Raw genomic sequence first — 7,288 nt, 5'->3', positions numbered from 1 at the left:
GCGGCATTTTTATATTTTCTCCTTTCATCAATTAAATTCAATATCACTTGTGTTATTCAAGGATTTCTACTAGGACGATCTTTTACTTATTTGATCCTCTGCTGCCTTCACTATTTCATCTCTTAATACTACTGATTCTTCTTCTACTATATTCCTTACTCATTCTAGTCAACGGTTGTCTACTGCTCCTTCAAATTCTCAGCAACATCTGGTTCTTTCAACTTCTCCATGTTCCATCTCCTTAATTTCCTACCTTTTTTCCAGTTTCTTCTGTGATACTCTACAGTTCATAACCAACAAATTGTGGTCAGAATCCACAACTGCCCCTGGAAATGACTTACAATTTAAACTCTGGTTCTTAAATCTCTGTCTAACCATTATATAATCAATCAGAAACCTTACAGTGTCTCCATGTCTCTTCCTCGAATACATTCTTCATTTAAGATTCTAACGCCAAGTGTTAGCAATGATTAAATTATACTCTGTGTAAAATTCTACCAGGCAGCTCCCTCTTTCATTCCTTTCCGCCAATCCATACTCACCTACTATTTTTCCTTCTCTTCCTTTTCCTGTTATTGAATTCCAGTCCCCCATCACAATTAAATGTTCATCTTCCTTAACTATCTGGATAAATTCTTTTATCTCATCTACATTTCTTCAATTTCTTCATCATCTGTGGAGCTAGTTGGCATATAAACTTGTATTACTGTGGTGGATGTGGACTTTGTGTGTGTATCTTGGCTACGATGATGCTTTCACTATGCTATTCATAGTAGCTTATCTACATTCCTATTTTCTTATTCATTATTAAACTTCCTCCTGCATTACCCCTATCTGATGTTATGTTTATAACCCTGCATTCACCTGACCGTAAGTCCTGTTCCTGCTGCCGCCAAACTTCACTAATTTTCACTATATCTAACTTCAACCTATCCATTTCCCTTTTTAAATTTTCTAATCTACCTGTCCAATTAAGGGATCTAACATTTCATGCTCCGATCCACAGAATGCCAGTTTTGTTTTTCCTGATGACAATGTCCTCCTGAGTAGTCCCTGTCTGTAGAACAGAATGGGGGACTATTTTAATTATTTAACCATACAGTAAAGCTGCATGTCCCTGGCAAAAAATACATCTGTAGTTTCCCATTGCTTTTTGCCATCCACAGTACCAGCACAGCAAGGCCATTTTGGTTGATGTTATAAGGCCAGATCAGTTAATCATTTGGTGCTGCCCCTCTTCAGGGACCACACATTTGTCTGGTCTTCCAACTGATACCTCTCCATTGTAGTTGCAGCTACAGTATGGCTACCTGTACTGCTGAGGCATGCAAGCCACCCCACGAAGGGCAAGGTCCACGTTTAGGGGGGAGGGGTTAATATTAAAGAGCTACCGTATTTACTCGAATCTAAGCCGCATTTTTTTTCCGGTTTTTGTAATCCAAAAAATCGCCTGCGGCTTAGAATCGAGTGCAAAGCAAGCGGAAGTTCTGAAAAATGTTGATAGGTGCCGCCACAACTAACTTCTGCCGTCGAATATATGTAGCGCTACACAAGTATGCTTTGTGGGCACAAAGATAAATACTGGCGCCAAAACCTCTGCATCAGTAAATAAATTTTAAAAAAAGGTAGAAGACGAGCTTTTTTTTTTTTTTTCTCCGCCCCGAGTTTCGACCACTGCATTTTCATACATTATCCAACGAAGTAAATACAAATTCCGTATTGTTCATCTTCGAATGTAGCAGAATTTCAATGTACTACGAAAATCCGACTGGCAAGACTGTTAGGGATGTTTGTTAATATGGCCAACTCTACGTTCCTAGTTTTTTCCTACCTGTGAGAAGAGATAGTTAGATGGTTGCTAATAGGAACCTGATGAAATGTGAATCACATGCAGTATTCTCTTCACCATAAGAATAATACGAATATAAACATTTTGCCATGTATTCTTTCGTGTTTGCTGCTATCTCATTTAAATCCTGTTTGCCTAATAAACTACGAAACTAGAGTGAGACAACAACAAACGCGGAAGAATATACGTATCGTGTCATGTTTATATTCGTATTATTCTTATGCCTAATAGTGATAACAGTCAGAAATGAAGCACGGCAACTGACTAGATTTTAAATGTAAGATGACTAATTTCTGTGCAGAATTTGATGTACTAAAGAAGCGGCCGCAAAGATTTTCAAACGGAGAAAAATTTTCGCTAAACACTCGTTCAGAACATGTTCTATCATACGCAGTCTATTATTTAGTTCTTGTTGATCATTATCAAAGAAAGCAGCAGTGTAAGTAACAACAAATAGCAGTCTCTTGCCATTGTTTCGCTAATGAGACGATTCCTCTTTTTTTTTATGCGGCGGTAGCGGGCACAAAAGCAAGTCATGCCGCGAGCGGCGACAGGCCGTAAACACGCACTATCAAAATGCGACAAACAATGCATGACACAGTACAGTAATGCATTTTCAGCTTAGAGTGACGTAAACACCTATAACAAAGAAAACGGTACTTATCAGATCAAAGCAAAATAAGCAATCGATTCAAACCAGACGAAGCACGTGAAAAAGGAAGGGTACCCGTATAAATACGGACGGAGCGCCTGACGCATAGCAATGGCTACCTGGTAAAGCTTAACTGCTAAGCTTACGACTCGAACCAACCTACTGTAGCTGTATCGTCTTTCATTCGACCTAAATTGTGTCTCATATTACAATGGACCAACTTTGTTTCGATTTGGAGGTGCGGCCTAAAACTTTTCTCTCCCCTTGAATTTCGAGTCTCAAATTTCAGGTGTGGCTTAGATTCGGGAATTTTTTATTTTTTTTTCCCTTTATTTCGTGTCTCATTTTTCAGGTGCGGCTTAGATTCGAGTAAATACGGTAATGATAACAAAATATTTATTATTAACAATACTTGCAATTTCAAGAATAGATTTTCAAGATCCCTTCCATTTCTCAAATAGACTCTCATATTCATGTTTAACCATATTTATCTTTTCCCTTTTTTTAGTTTAAGCATCCTGTATATGTGTAACTAGTTTACAAACCCAGCATTGGGCCAGTATTCATTTTGCCAATTTTCTATTACAGATTAAAACAAACAATGAACTGTGTTTGTAGTGAAGTTCCAAAACAATTCATTTATCTGTATTTGTGAAAAAACCTTTGAAATTACGAAACAGTTGTATAAAGACATACACACAATGTACAAATGCATAAGTGCAGTATCCAAATTTTTAAAAAAATGTGATTCTAAATAGTTTCTGTACACTGGGCACAGCAGCTTTGTGTGTCTACAACACAATTTTGTGAATTTCTCTATGGCAACACCTCTTCATAGCTCTATGGATGACTACTGTTTTTGCCTACAACAGTTTGCACTTGCCAGTTGAAAGCTGTTAAAAGCACTGCCACACGTCAGCGATTTCCTTAATTTGAGTCGACTGTAAAATTGTCTTAGTAGTAGAGAGTAGATGAGTTAAAACTTCATGCAGAAATTTTTCATACATCTTAGTATTTATGACTTCATCTCTGTTAAATGTCTCTAGCACAATGATTTGTATAGGTACATTCAGTGGCATATGTGTATATTGCTTGCGAAGTATGATTCAAATAGTTAGTAGGAAAGGACTAATAAATTGAAACGTAAAATATGACACAGCAGTTTCTCCTGCATCTCAATGTTTATGATGTCATATCTCTCAAACTATATTATGTAGGTGGTTCTTACCTCCACGGTAACTGTTACCTGACAGTAAAGAATATGTGTACCAAGTTTGCTCAAAATCTTTCTGACGGTTTAAGAGCAGATGTGGGGGCAAAAAAAAAAGACACACACACCACTCACATGTGTGTTTGTGTTATAAAAATATACAGGAAGTTCTCGCTGAGATTAAAAAATTATTTAGGAATAAAAGAGATGCCACACTGAAAGGCAGAAGGGCTGTGTTTTTGACAGATACAAGAACAAATGCTGCAGAACTCAATGTGGGTAGAATGGAGTGGGGTGAGAGATGGAGATAGGTGGAAGGCAGGGACGGGAGGGGGAGTATCTAGCAGCTCATGGGAGACTTCCTTGGGCTAGCTAAGCTGCAGGTAGAGTGGGGCAGATGGCAGACAGATAAGCACCCAAATTCACAGACTAGGCCATGAAATGGCAGCACACAACTAGCTGACACATACTGGGGCAGGAGCAATGGGGAAGACTAAACACACACACACCAGCACCACCCCTCCCCCCCCCCCCCCCAAAAGGCGAGGGGTGAGGGGTGGACAGCGAGTTATCTTGGATTTAGTCTAGGGAGATTATGGGAGCGAAAGATGTGCTATAAGGATAGGACCCATCCGCGCAGCTCAGAAAAGATGGTGGTGGTGGGAAAGATCCAGATGGCACGAGTTGTGAAGCAGCCACAGAAATCTCGCATGTTGTGCCCTGCTGCATGTTGTGCCACTGGGTGGTCCACCTTGTTCTTGCGAACAATTTGGCGGTGGCCATTCATTCTGATTGACAGATGGTTGGTTATCGCACCAATGTAAAATGCGGTGCAGTGGCTGCAGCAGACCTGGTATGTAACATGGCTTTTTTTCACAGGTGGCTCGGCCTCTGATGGGACAGGATAAACCTGTGATGGGACTGGAGAGGGAGGTGCTGGGTGGATGGATAGGGCACGTGTTGCATCTGCGTCTTCCACAAGGGTATGATCCCTGTGGCAGGGGGACTGGGGGTGGGAGTGGGAGTGGGAGTGGCATAGGAAGGGACTAGGATGTTGTGAGGTTGGGGGGACGGTGAATCACCACTTTGAATGGGCTTGGAAGTATCTTGGGTGGGATGACTCTCATTTCAGGGCATAATGACAGATAAACAAAGGCATGACGAAGGTGGGAGGATGCTGCCACAGGTGGCCAGGCTGTATGGGAGGGACTTTTTGGTGTGGAAGGGGTGGCAGCAGTCAAAGTGCAGATACTGTTGTTGATTGGTAGGTTTGATGTGGGCTGATGTGTGGATGGAGCTCTCTGAGAGGCGGAGATCGACATCTAAGAAGGTAGCATGATGGGTGGAGGAGGACCAGGTGAAGTGGATGTGAGAGGTGGTGTTGAGATTGTGGAGGAATGAGGATAAGATGTCCTGGCCTTGGGTCCAGATTATAAAGATGTCATCAAGAAACCTGAACCAGACCAGGGCTTTGGGCTTTGGGAAGCTAGCAATGTTTCCTCTAGGTGGCCCATTGGCATAGGAGAGTACTATTCATGAGCCCATGGCTGTGCCATGAATTTGTTTGTAAGCCTTCCCTTCCAAGGTGAAGTAGTTATGGATTAGGATGTAGTTGATTAGGTCTACGAGGAATTAAGTGGTGTGTTTGGAATCTGCAGGGTGTTGGGAGAGTTATTGCTCAATCGAGGCAAGGCCACAGGATTGAGGGATGTTGGTGTATAAGGAGGTTGCATCTACAGTGGCGAGCAGAGATCTCGGAGGTAAGCGTGTGGGGATGGTGGAGAGCCAATGCAGGAAGTGGTTGGTATCTTTAATGTGGGAGGCTTGGTTTTGGACAATTGTTTGCAGATGTTGATCAACAAGCGCCGGGATTCTTTCGGTGGGACACAGTAATCAGGCACAATGGGGCACCCAGTATTGTTAGATTTGTGGATTTTGGGGAGCATGTAGAAGAAACAAATTCATGGCACAGCCATAGGCTCCCGCATGGCACTCTCCTGTGCCAACCTCTTCATGGGCCACATAGAGGAGACATTTCTAGCTTCCCAAAGCCCTGGTCTGGTTCAGGTTTCTTGATGACATCTTTATAATCTGGACCCAAGGCCAGGACACCTTATCCTCATTCCTCTACAACCTCAACACCACCTCTCCCACCCACTTCACCTAGTCCTCCTCCACCCATCGCACCACCTTCTTAGGTGACTATTTCTTCCTCTCAGATGGTTCCATCCACACCCCAGTGCACATAAAACCTACCAATCAACAACAGTACCTGTGCTTTGATTTCTGCCACCACTTCCACACCAAAACATTCCTCCCATACAGCCTGGGCACCTGTCGCAGAATCCTCCCAGACATAATATACAAACAGATCTCCCATGCCATATCACCACACACACCAGAGCTTCACAGCCATCCCAACCACAAAGAAGTGCTGCCCTTGTCACCCAGTACCACCCAGGACTGAAATGACTGAACCACATCCTTCGTCAGGGCTTTGGTTATCTATCATCATGCCCTGAAATGAGAGTCGATACATCCAAGCCCACCCGAAGTGGTGGTCCACCATTCACCCAACCTCACAACATCCTAGTCCATTCCTATGCCACTCCAACCCCCCTTCCCCCTGCCACTGGGATCATACCCTAGTGGAAGACACAGATGCAACACCTGCCCTATCCACCCACCCACCACCTCCCACTCCATTCCTGTTACAGGCTTATCCTGTCCCATCAGAGGCTGAGCCACCTGTGAAAGAAGCCATGTTATATCAGTTCTGCTGCAACCACTGCACAGCATTTTACATTGGAGTGACAACCAACCAGCTGTAATTCAGAATGAATGGCCACTGCCAAATTGATGGCAAAAACAAGGTGGACCAGCCAGGGGCACAACATGCAGCAGAGCTCAACATGCGAGATTTCAATGTCTGCTTCACAACTCATGTCATCTGGATCCTTCCCACCACCACCAGCTTTTCTGAGCTGCGCAGATGGGAGCTATCCTTAAAGCAATCTCGCTGGCCTAAACCTAACGTAACTCGCTGTCCCCCCAAGCAAAGCTCTGTACCTATTGTTTATGTATCTATCAACGACAGAGTGCTTCTGCCTTTCGGTAAGTCAACTCCTTTATTCCTAAATAATTTGTTTTTGTCTTATAATACACAGGAATTTTGAGATGTGGATTCCTAGCTCAGTTTTGAGAATCACATGGTGATTTGAGTGGAGTTATTTCCAAAATCATGTGAGAGAAATACAGCAATTCAAAACCACGTCAGCTGTGTCACCAAGGCTATGATGTAACGTTCTAGTGTGTCAGTAGGTTTTTATTCTTTCTGTACTGCCTCTACATGAAATAAAAGAGAACCAATGCACAACGACGTCATTATTTGACTAGGATGGAAATCTGTAGTTGTGATGTACATGTAAAGACAAGGATATGATTACAGTTTCACAAAAATAGGAAGATTTATTCAAGAGAAAGAGGGTCACAAATTGAGCAACTCAAATCACACGTTTCTCCACTTCTGGCTCTTATGCAAGCAGTTGTTTAGCTTGGCATTAATTAAGAGAATTGT

The sequence above is a fragment of the Schistocerca nitens genome, chromosome 8 (assembly GCF_023898315.1).
Source record: "Schistocerca nitens isolate TAMUIC-IGC-003100 chromosome 8, iqSchNite1.1, whole genome shotgun sequence".
Lineage (NCBI taxonomy): Eukaryota > Metazoa > Arthropoda > Insecta > Orthoptera > Acrididae > Schistocerca > Schistocerca nitens.
The sequence above is the reverse complement of the archived record's forward strand: the minus strand, read 5'-3'. Positions refer to the sequence as shown.